Source organism: Silurus aristotelis, assembly GCF_946808225.1.
Source record: "Silurus aristotelis genome assembly, chromosome: 18".
NCBI classification, from domain to species: domain Eukaryota; kingdom Metazoa; phylum Chordata; class Actinopteri; order Siluriformes; family Siluridae; genus Silurus; species Silurus aristotelis.
Window position 1 is genome coordinate 11,448,163 of NC_139591.1, and position 14,265 is coordinate 11,462,427.

The 14,265-nt window shown below is 42.1% G+C and overlaps 1 long non-coding RNA gene across 1 annotated transcript; it reads left to right on the top strand.

Annotated features, from left to right (window-relative positions):
- Positions 1–5,777: 5,777 nt before the first annotated feature.
- On the top strand, positions 5,778–8,601 carry LOC310741425. Its single transcript, XR_014537944.1, has 3 exons — positions 5,778–5,882; positions 5,925–6,876; positions 7,296–8,601. It is a non-coding gene; the product is annotated as an uncharacterized lncRNA (long non-coding RNA).
- The last annotated feature ends 5,664 nt before the right edge of the window (positions 8,602–14,265 follow it).

Below are 14,265 nucleotides of genomic sequence, written 5' to 3' on the forward strand. Positions count from 1 at the left end.
GTGAGAACGACATCTTGATGCCAGACTGCCTGAAACTCTGATTGAGCTGATTGGACCCGAATTGAATCGAGTAAGCCACCTCTATTGTATGCAGGACCCAGCTTACTAAAAAAAATGCAAGGCCTTCCCTGAAAAGACAACAGCTAGATGGCAGCATATGTTGCTCTAAAACCTGTATATACTTTTCAGCATTGATGGTGCTTTTTCCAGGCTAATCATTACCATGCCCACTCCTCTAGAGTCTGGAGGAGGTGGCATCCATGGTTTTCAAAAATAATTTACAATTTTGATTAGTCTTAACACAGAACAATTTTCCACTGTGCTTCCACTTTGTCAATTCAAAAGGAGCTTTGGCAGAGAGAAGGTGGCAGCATTTCTCGGTCATGTTTAAATATGGCTTCTTCTTTGGATGACAGTTTTATCTGTATTTGTGAATGACAAAAACAGGTAATGACTTCTGCAGGTGTTTGTAAATCATTGCATTCTGTTTTTGCGGTTGCTCACGTTTGATTCAATAGCATGTAGCCTACCTATAGCACCAATAACTTGAACTAATCATGTTCTGTGTGACTTTTAATAGTCTTTCGCATCATTGTGGAGGAATTATTGCTTACTTTTCTTTCCAAAGTTGCTTCAGTTCATTAAGGTTTACCCTCGATTTACAACACTTTGATTTTGTTCTTTTTAGCCATTTTGTTCTAGATTTGCTGGTGTGCTTGGGATCATTGTGCTGTTGCATGATCCAATTTCAGCCAAGCTTTAGCTGTCAGACAGATGGTATACAGAGAATTTCATGGCCAAATCAATCTCAAGTTATGACCACTTCACCACTGTGCTTGACATTTGCAGTATACAGGTAGTCGCCGACTTACGACCTATGCAACTTACGACCATTCGACTTTACGACCACAATTGCTAGCCGCGGCATACGACAGTGCGTACCAGCTTCCGGCATAATTTCACAGTACTGTGGATATAGCCTACTCTACTTACGACCAAATCGTTTTACGACCGGTCTGTCGGTCCCAATCGTGGTCGTAAGTCGATGACTACCTGTAAAAGGTAGAAATGGTACAAATGTGTTTAGACATTAAACACAGTTCCATGTTTGGCAAAAAACAAACATAAAGCATAACAGCTGTGTTTGGTTTTTGCCAAACATGGAACTGTGCATTATGGCTAAACACTTTTGTTGCATCTATCCAAAGGACATGTGGTCTTGTGGTTTGTTAAGCAGAAACTTAGCAAACCTAAGGTGTACTGCCATATTCTTTTTAGAAAGAAAAAGCTTTCTCCTGGCAACCCTTCGACACAAACTATTCTTGTTCATTCTTGTTCTAATTGTACTGTTATGAACTTTCTATTTAACATACTCACTAAAGCTTGCAAAGCCTTAGCTTTACCTCCTTTTTTTGCAGATTGGCAACAGTCATTAATGTTTTCCACTTGTGTATAATGTTCTTCACCATAGAATGAAGGGCTTTATATATCTAGAAATTGTCCCTTCACAGAATAATAAGCAGCAACAATTGCACTGTAAGATAATTCTTTCCTACTTGCCATTCTGTTAACACACTCCTGAATGCTCCAAACCAGCAAAATGTTAAAACTTTCTTTTGTAAAATTGGTCACACTTACTGATCATTTAAAACCTCTTCAACTTCTGTGGAGCAGTAAAGATGTAATTTATATTTTACACACTGCTTTCAAATATCAGCTTGATTTTTGTACAATTAAATGTACACAGTTCAATGTCATATGTTGTCGTCTGAGGTTGTATTTACTTAATTCTAAGACCTGGGCAGTATCAGATTATAATACATAAAATTATAGAATTCAAAGTGGGTGTACTTTCACATGATGATAAGTAAATGTAGATGAATTTCACCACTTAAGAGCAGATGTCTTTGGCAAAAGACAAACTTAATCTTGAGGGGAGACAAGTCTGTGCTTGTTGGAGAGAACTGGGAGTAGTAAAGATAAATAGAGCTGTGTTAAGTTAAATACACTGAAGGTACACCTACAGTTTAATATACATTCAGTCTATGGCAATATGTCTGTCCAGCACATTAAATCTATATAAAAAAATATAAAATATAAAAACATATAAAATAAATCTATAAATAAAATATTAAATCAAACCAATTTCTACAAATCTATGTTATGACAAAAGAAAAATATAAATGCATAGTAGCTAAGTGGATTACAAGTTTAACACAATGATATTATTATTAAAAATGTTGTTAGTGTTTTGTTTGGGTTTAAGATGCTCATTTGGCAACACAGTTTCACTAGCACAAATGGTAAAAAAATATATAAAGTTAAAAGATTTCTCTCTGCTATGTAATTAAAGAAAAACAGAATGCAATGATCTAAACATCTGTACTGTTAATACATATATATCCATATAGTATTTACAGTAGAACATAGAAAATATTAAATGTTTGAACTGAGGAAATAAAATAAGGATAAATAACAACATAAGGCCAGAAAAAAAACTTTCTAAAACAAACAAAAAAAAAACAGCTGGGAAAACATTTAGCATCTAAATAGGTAGATAATTAGCAACAAGTCAGTGAAATTTTTGGGTATAAAAAGAGTATTTGTCTCTCTCAGAAGTAAAGTTAGGCGGATAATAATCCCCAAAATAAAATGTTTTAAACTTCAAATAGCCTTTTATCTACAGTACATAATATCATCAAAAGATATGTAGAATCTGTAGAGATCTGTATGCAAAAAATCTCTAGTGCAAAAATGTATATTAAATGTCTAAGATCTTTGGGACCTCAGTTGGCAATGCATTCAAAACAGTGTAAGAAAAAATTATGAGAACATGATGAAATACTTTGGGAGTCAGAAACAACCCAAAACAAACTCTGCCTAGATATTTTATATTGTTCTGGCTTTTGAAGTGTATATAGGATTTAGCTTTTAAATGTAAATTAAGTGTAGGAAATGAGTAAAGGAACCCCCAGCAGGTCAGGTTAGGTGATCTTCATTGTCTCAGACACCTTTTGGCTTCAATACACCTCATGAATCATTGTCTGTTAACATAGTTTGTTGTGTAGTCCACAAATGCAGGTTAAAGATTTATTATGCAAAAAAGAAGTCATATGTGAACAGGATCCAGAAATGCCAATGACTGTCTTGAGCCAAAGATCATTTAAAATTGACCTAGCCAAAATGGGAAACTGTTATGTGGTCAGATATATTGATATTTAACTTTTTTTTCGGAAAATCATAGATGCTACATCCAATGGCCTAAAAAGGAGGAGGACCACTGGGCTTATCAAAGTTCTGCATCTCTGCAGGTATGGGGTGCATTAGTGCCCATGGAATAAATTGCTTTCACATTTGGAAAGGCACCATCAGTGCTGAAAGGTATATAAATTTTAGAGCTAAGGTCACCAACAGGACCCAGAAACTATCCCATTCGGACCCAGACCTACAGCCGAAACAGTAATGATTAAAACCTAATAGGGCGCTTCTATTTTCACTGGCACAGCTTTTGTAGTATGTGCATTCCAGGCGATAAACATTGCAACTCTACAGTGCAGACATAAGAGTTAGAGGCAGGTTGCACATGAAAAGACGGTAGAAAGAAAAAGAAAGATAGCGATAAATGTAGAAAACAAAGGGAGAGAAACGGACGTGTGAGACTAAGAAACAGGCAAGTGAGATGGAGAAAGGATAAGAAAAATAAGAAACAAATGGCGCTCTCCAAAAAAAAAAGTGGACAGCGAAAATAGAGCATTTAATCTGGAATGTACAGACTCATTTCTGTTCACACTTCCTACTGGGAGCACTTAACGTGTGTCTCATATGTTCCGAAACCGTGGCTCTTATTAAAAGTGCCAATGTGAAACGCCAGTATGAGACAAAACATAAATGTTATGAACAAACATACCCACTCAAATCTGAAATGAGATCACAGAAAATAAGTAGTTTTAGAGCCCAGTATGACCAGTCTACCAGGATCCTGAGATACACATTCACTGCCCAACAACATGCTCATAAGTGTTCTCTCAAAGTTGCTTGGATTTTGGGTCAACACAAAAAGCCATTTACTGATAGAGAAGTTGTCAAAGAATGCATGAGTGCAGTAGCTGAAACAATACTTGAGGGAAAACAAAAACAAGAGCTTTGTGATAAAATAAAGCAAATCCCCATGTCAGCATCATCTGCCACAAAGAAAGGTAAAATATTAACTCAGGACGTGCTAACCCAGCTAGATGAAGCCATGCATTAGGCATCATGTGTAGGCTTAGCTGTGGGTGAGTTTACTGACATGTGTGACAATGCTTAGCTGTTAGTGTATGTCAGGTTTTTCAATACAGATCAGAAAGCATTCTGTAAAGACCTTTTATGGTGTCACTCCCCTTCCGACCAGTACAAGAGGAGAAGACATCTACCTGGCCATTAAGGAGATGTTAACAAAGAGAAGAATAGATCTCAAACAAGTGGTTTAAATAACCACAGATGGAGCCCCTGCCATGATAGGAAGAGAGAAAGGAGCTGTAGCAAGACTGAAAGAGGACAATCCTAAGCTCATAGCTTACCATTGCATCATTCATCAATCTGTCCTCTGTGCTTTCCTGTCAGATGAGCATACTGAGGTGATGAATACAATGATGAAATGTGGAATTTTTTTATAAGTATAAAATGTCTGCAATGATATCTATCATTTAACATTTAATCAAATATTATCTAATGGACTTATTCTAGTTTTAATTAACTTAATTGCTTACAGGATAAACCCCAGACCCTTCTTGAACCTTCTTGAATTTGCTTGCACACAAATAACCACAACAGAAACCAGTTAGAAAAAGACCACTATGTTTATTTATTGAACTCAGGTTAATCCATGTGAAAAAGGAGTGATGGGTGGATGCAGGAGAGGATTAGCAGGAACACTGTCCCCACGAAGGTTGTCCAAGCAAAGGGACAGATCGTCAAGCAGATGGTTTATCTGGTTGTGTTGACGGGCAGGAAGACGAGCCCTAGGATAAGGGCCTGGGGACTTGTGTCTAGTAGACTTAACACGAGCTAGAACACATGATAAAAAAGGATAAGGAGGTCAGTAGGTAGCATGGTGGGGAAAGACCAGTCCAGCATGCTAGGTACTGAACTAGTGCACAATTAAGAATAAGAAAGCATATAAGGCAAGGCACGCAGAAGTATAATCAACTATTATTACACTTTTAAAAAAAGACGCATAAAAGGATTCAAATGAAGGTTTAAAAAAGAATAATTAACAATAGATTAAGGTAAAAAAAAAAAAAGAGAAGAGACTTATGCATGATCAATGAGAAGAAAATGTCAAAAGAATGAAGGATAATCCAAATGATGTTGCTTTAGCAAGTGCCAAGACAAGAATGATGAGAATAGGACAGTTTTTAAAATATAAAGCCCAAAGGGGGCCCGAAAATAATGGGAAATAGAAAAGAGAGATCACATGGGGGAAATGATGACAGGAAAGGGAGGAACCAGGAGAAACCGGAAATAATGGGATTTGAGAAATACTACGTGATGAGTAAAAATTTGTGGGAAGGGCCTAAGAAACCGGCACCTTGAAAATAATGGGATTAGGAGTATGAGTATGTAAATTAAGCAGGGAGGCGCCTAGAGGCGCCTGCAAATAAATAGAAGCCATTTCCAGCAGTCAGGGCAGCAGTTCTCCTTGGTGGAGATCGTTTTTGCAGTTCTTTTGGAGTAGTTGCTGTTCTACCCGATCTTCTGGGTGGAAATCAGGCTTGGATTGTAAAAAAAAAAAAAAAAAAAAAAAAAAAAAAGGCTTGGATTGTGAAAAACAGCAAAGGTTAATTAATTAAGTGACAAGGTAAAAGAATACTGATGGTGAAACAGTCAGGACTGACGGTATAGTCAGGTACTGCACAGAAGCAGTGGTTTGAATTACATGGAAGCAGTGGTTGGGGGGGCCCCCGGTGTTATGCAAATGTGTTATTGAGTAATATGTGATTAATATTAATGTGTTATTGATACAGATTTCAATTTGTTATTGATATTATTGTAATATGCAAATGCAAATGTGTTATTAATGCGTAAATGAATGTCTGAATGCTGTGTGATTGATATATGTGATATTTGAGTGTCTTGAAGAAAAGTGTGCTGGTGAATAATAGCCAAGCTTAGAAAAAATTAATTTGCAAGTGACTAGAGTGATCAGCCAAAGAGTGTGAAGGGTGTGATACGGTAACGTGTGGATGAGCGTGCTAGAGATAGAGACAAAGGGAATTAGAACATATTTTGACATAAACGGAGTAGAGAAGTGGCAAACAGAGTGAAATAGCAGATAAATTGTGGGAATGAACAACATTTGATAAATTACAGGCATTAGATGGATTATTCCCAGAAGATATTCGGGAAAGGGTAATTAGGAGACTTTGGCGGCCCCCAGTATTGAGTCCTGTGCTGCGTACACTGTTAGAAACACCCAAACCACGACAAGCAGTAATACCGTTAGCAGAACTAGCGCAAGACCCATGGGACGAAGATAGTGAACCTGTAGTAGAGGTGTTTCGGGTAAGACCGGAACAATATAATTATTGCTCAGGGTTGACGGCAACAGTAACCGTTGAAACGCGAGTGGTGCAGTGGGAAAGAGGAGCGGCAACGTCAATTCTAATAGACAAAGTAAACTCGTTGGGGGGATTAAGAAGGAAAAATATAGAAGTGCCCTAACGGTAAAAAAGATATACGCAAAACTAAATTGGGTAGAATCAAATAGAAACCCAGGACCACGCAGCAAGGGCGAGACAAGGGTGCATGAAGGAGAAAAAACAGTCCACTCCACTGGTTACTCCAGTGTGCATAATTATAAATCAACATAAGGACGCAGAAAAAGAGATAAAAAAAGTACATGAAGAAATGGCATGACCGGACAAAGGGAGGATTGCAGTGGCCTGAAGAGGGATCATTCAATGAAGAAAAGTGCAGAAGGCTGAAAGATTGGATAGAGTGCTGGGGGGAAGGGAAGAAAGAAAAGCAGAAAAGGTCAGAAAAAAGCAGGAGATCGTTAATTGGTTTGAGCAAGAGGGAAAAAAAAGGCAAAAGATGGATGAACCAATAAAGGAAAAAGAAAAGGAAAAACCGCAGTGCAATTGCCGAAATTAACTGCAAAAACTGCGAGGCAATGGGAGAAAGATGGCAGGGACAGCCCAGGGACTGCCCCACCATGGAAGAAATGTAAGGAGCAGCCAAAACCACGCCCTTACAATGAAAAACCTCCCAGGTATGCGACAGGACTGTATCCAACGATGCCAGAAATAGACGAGGCCCCAGAACGAATAACCATAGAGCTGACGGGAGGTATGATGAAGGGACTTATTAAATCAGCATACAATGACAAGGTCAGAAAAAAGAAGCTTGTAGTAGAAGAAGGTGCCCTTAAAGACTGGTATGCAAACAACTACGCAGAAGAGCCTGAGGTAGGAGGAAACATCCTCAGAGAAGGGCCAAACCCGGATGGAGCAGAGAAGACGACCGGAGGATATGTCTCAGATTCAGCAACATACCAAGTTGGAGCATAGAAGGTGACTGAAAGACATGGCCTGGATCCTGGAGCAAGAAGCAAACAAGTCATTCACAGCACCCCATACCAAGGAAGACAACAAGAGTCAGACAGAGAAGAAGGGAGCGAACAAAGAGGGACAGAAATAAGCTGGCAAGAGAAAGCAACCGAATGTCTTACCGGGTAAAATAATCACCTGAGCAAATAAATCCAGAGCAAATAAATCTCCCTTGGAGTAGCTTTTCTGTCTTTCGGCTGCTTTCTCTTGCCAGCTTATTTTTCAGTTTCTAACCCGGAAAACAATCACCCGTGCAAATAAATCTGGGATCCCCCATATACTTTGGCAGTGCAGGGTCCCTAATGGACAAAGAGCGAGGAGAAAGTAAAAGGGAAAAAAGAGGTGTACAAGGGCTGGGAAGGAGAAAGGGGCAATCAAGGTGAACTGGAATGGGATTACCAAGCCGAACGGTTGAGACAAGCCAGAAGAAAATAAAAGGAAACGAGAGATGGGAGATGTAGTGCACCTAGAAGGAGAAATGTGATTAATTCCAGCAAGAATCGCAGAAAGAGAAAGAGCGGGGCAGAATGAAAGAACAAGAGAACTCTTGGAACTAAGCCAGAATATGATGGAAAACTTGGATAGAATGACCCAAGGAATGGGCCAACTGAAGATGGAGCTAAGGGCTGCAGTAAGCAGAAGACACCAAAACAACAAAGCCCAAGGAGAAGCTGTGTGGAAACTGAGAACACAGGTGAAGCAGGTAAAAAGGGAACAGGAGATCCTGAAAGAACATATAAGCCTCAAGAGACCAAAGGTAACCCAGAGAAAAGACCTCCCCTGCTCCCATTAACCCATATAGAGACCCGATCAATAACCAGAGACAAGGAAAGAGGGGGGAAAAAAATGAAGAATGCCTCCAGAGCAAACAACATCCTGAAAAGCTGGGTGAGGACGAAAGCAGCAGTGACGAAGAATTGAGAACCTTTGAAGATGATGTGGAAGAATATAAGGAGAAGGGGGCACAAGGACCATTAGACACATAAAATGCTCCCGCTGCTGGTCAAAGACAAAAAGGGTGGAGAAGATGAAACTGCAAGACGATAAAGGACCAGCTCACTTCATCCTGAGCCTGCAAAATGCCTGAAGAGACGAAATGGGATCAAGATGGGATGAAACAGAAACCAGCAGCACGCTGTTCAGAATGATGCTGAAGAGAGCTCTCCCAAAAGAAGTACAATATAAAGAGAAAAAGAGCAAGGAAGACTGCAGAGAAAACAAAAAAGCCAGGAGGAAAAGAAAAAGGATGACAAGCCAGTGACTCAAGCAGCAATGATGGTGCCGATGGCAGCACAGCCAGGTGACTCAGCAACCAGCAGTTCCTCAACCTATCGCAGTGGTTCAGCCACAACCACAAGTAATGTATCAACCTCCAGTCCCAAAGATGGCACCAGGAAATTATTAAATGGCTCCTCAGTATCAGATGGGGCCCTAATACAACCAACAGAGAGGTTGGGGAAATCGCAGAGGAAGAGGTGGACCGCCGAGACCCATATCCAGAGGCCAATGGGGCCAAGGAGGACAACCAGGAGCCTGTTGGAACTGCAACAACACAGGCCACCTGAAATAAGATTGCCCCTATCAGCAAGGTATGGGACAGGCAGGCAACATGGAGGAATGGGAAGAAACCCCCAAGGAGCGAACAATTGGGAAGGACAATGGATGGGACCAGCCTATAACCAAGGCCCCGTCCCACCTGGAGGCAGCCCCATGGGGCCAGCCACAGGAAACCAATGAAGATGCCCAGAGAAACTGAAGGGGAAGCTGGTGCAGTGTACCACCTCACTGCATCCAGCACAAGAGCCAATGTTAATGGTGGTAATTGGAGACAACATAAGAGCACCATTTTTGGTGGACACTGGGGCAACGTATTCGTCGATAGGAAAAAAAGGCTCAAGACTCACCCTTACTCGTAAGGCAATAAAAACAGAAGGCATCTCGGGAAAAACACAGACCTTACGGTTTACAGAACCCCAGTGGATAACAATCACCGAAACAAGCATTTAAGCTCCTCTACTCTACTCGCCAGCCACGCCAGTAAACCTACTAGACATGTTATGCAAATTTGGAGCTTAAATATATTGTGGACCCACAGGAGTATGTGTTACACTAATAGATGTAATCTTATACCAGTATCCAGTGCTATGGAGAGAACAAGAGTCTACTGGCTAGAAATTTGGGAAAAGGAACAATGAAATCTCTGGAAAACATTCCACGAATGGAAACCATGATGCAAGAGACCCATGGCACTTTACAATGAAGTATGATGAGGGGGAACAAGATAAAGAATAGTCAAGTCAAGTCAAGTCAAGTTTATTTGTATAGCGCTTTTCACAACAGACATTGTCTCAAAGCAGCTTTACAGAAATCAACAGTGAAGGTGAATGGTGTGCGTTTGTCCCTGTAATACAACAAACTATGGGACCAGACTCAGGAAGGAAAGATGTATGGACTTAATTCCACCTCAAGCGGACACGGACACTGCAGTATGGGACTTACACAAGACAATAAGTCTTCACCAAACACAGCATCGGGACACTGCACTCATTGTGGTAGGAGATTTTAACAGTGCCAACCTCAAGCGCGCACTACCAAACTTTCATCACCACATCACCTGCCCCACTAGGGGCGAAGGGACACAGGACCACTGTTACACAGCATTAAAGAACAGCTGCAAGGCACAATCACGTGCACCGTTTGGGATATCGGACCATGCTGCCATCTTCCTCATGGCTGTTTACAAACAAAGACAAAAACAGGGAGCTCCGGTTCACTATCAGAACGTTTCCCAACCAGAAGCCGTGGGTGGATAAAACCATCCGCGACGCTCTGAGATCCCGCTCCGCTGCCTACAACACGGGACTCGCCACCAGGGACATGGATGAGTACAGGGCTGCATCTTACAGTGTTCGCAGAGCGGTGAAGGATCCAAAGTGGCGCTACGGGAGGAAACTAGAGTCACAGTTTTAACCTGGTGGCTCTAGGAGCCTGTGGCAGGGACTAAGAACAATCACGGACTATAGAACACCATCTTCTACTATGGTGAATGCGGACGCTTCTCTGGCAGACAAGCTAAACACCATTTACGCTCGTTTCGAGGCTGCAGCTAACCACGCTAGCGGCGCTAGCGGTACAACCAGCGTGCACGCAGAGAGAGCCGGAGAGGTAAACAAGTTCACCATCTTGGAGCATGATGTAAGGAGGGCATTCAAGAGGGTGAATACCAGGAAGGCACAGGTCGGTTTCTGCGCTGACCAGCTAGCACCGGTGTTCACTGAGATATTTAACCTCTCACTGGAACAATCTGTTGTCCCCTTATGTTTCAAACAGTCCACCATTGTTCCTGTCCCGAAGAAAACCCGGCTCGCCTGCCTCAACGACTACCGCCTTGTAGGTTTGACCTCAGTAAGGATGAATTGCTTCGAGAGACTGGTCAGAGACTTTATCACTGCCTCACTACCAGACACACTGGACCCACTACAGTTCTAGTACCATCAGAACCGTTCTACTGAGGACGCCATTGCTTATCTCCTTCACACTACGATGAGCCACCTGGACCACAGAAATGGGAATTATACAAAGATGCTGTTTGTGGACTACAGTTCAACATTTAATACCATAATTCATTCCACAATCACCTCTAAGTTGGAGGTCCTGGGACTCAGCCTACCGCTGTCAATGGATCTCTATCTTCCTGTCAGACAGACCACAAGCGGTACGGGTGGGAAAACACACTTCATCCACCCTGTTTTAAACCCCCCTGCTGTACTCACTGTACACGTATGACTGTGTGGCCACTTCCAACTCCACCACCATCATCAAGTTTGCTGACGACACCGTTGTGGTGGGACTGATCTCGAACAACGACGAGACGGCCTACCTACAGGAGGTTAAAAACCTGGAGAGATGGTGCCAGGAGAACAACCTTCTCCTGAACGTCAGCAAGACTAAGGAGTTGATCGTGGACTTTAGCACAACCATAAGGCATAAGCCATAAGCATTTTTTGTATATACATCTTTTCTTTCATTCATTATATATATATATATATATATATATATATATATTACACTGTATAATCTTTATATATTCTTAGAGCAGAAATTCAACCAAACACACAACTCCAAGGTAGCAATATCAGGGGATGAGAAATATTTAAGGATCAAAGTGAAAAGAGTAGAACAGGTAGTAGCTACCCAAGTGTTAGTCAGCCCCAAAGCAGAGATACAAATGACCCTAGTGTTAGGAGACCAAGAACTGACAAAACAGGAGAAAGAGGACGCCCTGAAGGAAATCCCAGACCAACTGTGGACAAAACACGCCACAGACGTAGGGCTAGTTAAGTCATCAGGACAGTTTAAGATCCAAGTTAAACCCGAAGCCGTCTTACCCTACCAAAGACAGTACCCTCACAACAGGCTGTGGAAGGAGGCACGACAAAAAGAGGCTTAGTGGCAGCTGGAGTATTGATTCCAAGTCACTGTAACACCCCCATTTTTCCGGTACGGAAGCCTAACTCAGACAAATGGAGGCTAGTGCACGATCTGAGACCAGTAAACCAAATTGTGGTAGCTAAAACTCCAGTGGTCCCAGATCCTCACACGCTGTTGTCAAATATTCCAGAAAGTACCCAATGGTACACAGTGATAAACCTATGCTCCTTGTTCTTTAGTGTCCCTCTGCACCCAGACTCACGCCATTTCTTTGTGTTCACATATGGGGGCCAACAGTACACTTATACTCGTTTACCACAAGGGTATTGCGAGAGTCCATCGATCTTTAACCAAGTGTTAGCACGAGACCTACAAAACTTGCAGATCTCAAGCCATCTCCTACAGTATGTAGATGACTTACTTATCTGTTCAGAAACAAAGGAACAGTGCCGAGAAGACTCGGTGACCGTGCTGAAAGCATTGGCAAAAACCTGGCATAAGGTCAGCAAGGAAAAACTGCAATTCTGCAGCAAAAAGGTAGTGTACTTGGGAAGTGTACTAGAGGGAACAATGCGAAAAATATCGCCCGCACATGTAGAGGCAATAAGAAATGCACCACGACCAGAAAACATGCGTCAAATGTTGTCATTCCTGGGCATGGGTTTCAGCAGACCATGGATATGCGACTTCACGTTAAAAGCACAGCCACTTAAGGATATGATAAAGGCAGCAGGCCAGAACAAACCTAGCGCAAAGCTGGGGTGGATGCCAGACTGAAATCCGGCGTTTGAATTCATAAAAAAATACAATGGCGTCAGCTCCAGCCTTAGCATGTCTAAATTACAGCAAGCCGTTTCACCTGTATGTCTCTGAGCGACAAGGATTTGCGTCAGCTGTGTTAATGCAGCACTAGGAGGAAATGGGAAATCAACCCATTGCCTATTTAGCAACGCTCTAGATACCATAGAGAAAGGCATGCCTCCATGTTACAGAGCTATAAGTGCAGCAGCATTTGCCTACCTTATCCATCACAATGGGGCACCCAGTAACGCTGTACACATCTCACGCATTGTTTGCGCTCCTAACTAGTCAGAAATTTGTGATAACCAATGCAAGTAGAACAGGGTACGATGTAATTCTGTCATCACCAGAGCTAACAATAGCGCGCTGCAACACCGTGAACCCAGCAGAAAGAATGGTGCTGCCCAACGATGGCACACCACACAGCTGCACAGAAAAGTCAGAAAAAATTCTAAAAGCTCATTCAGATTTGGAACCAGAGCCGCTAAAAGAGTCCCAGTGTATGTTTTTTGTAGACAGCTCGTGCTATCGAACGCTGGAGGGAAACAAAGCGGGATATGCAGTAGTAGAATATGACTCAGAGGCACGAGAGTAAGGAACACTGGTACAAGCGCAAGTCCCACAACCATGTTCAGCCCAACCGGCAGAAATCAAAGCGCTCACTGCGGCCTGTAAATTAGCCGCAGCTAAAACATGTACAGTGTACACAGACTCCGCGTATGCCTATGGAGTATGTCATGTGTTCGGCCCACTCTGGGTTCAGAGAGGGTTCCAACGTGCAGATCACTCATGGGCCAGCCATAACAGATTTATTACATGCGATACAACTGCCAAAGAAGCTAGCAATAGTAAAATGCAAGGCCTACAAATCAGATGGTACAGTAGTAACTAAGGGCAACACAGCTGCGGATGAAGCTGCGAAGATGCAGCAGTAGGTGAAGTGTGTAATGGCAGTGTTGATACCGGGAGAACCAGAAAAGGCATCAGAAAATTTTTACATTAAATGAAATAGTTCAGGGACAAGAGGCAGCAAGCCAAGAGGAAAAAGAATGTTGGAAAAAGAGAGGGGCATGGCGGGAAGAAGACACAAAGGTATGAAGAAGTGCGGATGGCATATGGGTGGCACCCAGGGCATTGTTACCCATGCTAATTAGAGAAATGCACGGAGCAGACCATTGCAACAGGAAGGTAATCATTGACACGATCAGAAAAGAATGGTGGTCACCATATTTGGCAGGCATGGTGGACCACGCCCTAAGACAGTGTGAAGTATGTGCCCGCGAACATTGTTAGGAAGAACTTCACAGCCCCCATAGGTCATATCCCACTCCTGATGGGACCATTTCAACATTTGGTAATGGATTTTGTAGACATGCAAGACAGGGTGGAAGGGAAAAGGTACATTTTGGTGGTAGTGGACAGGTTTAGTCAATGGGTAGAGGTG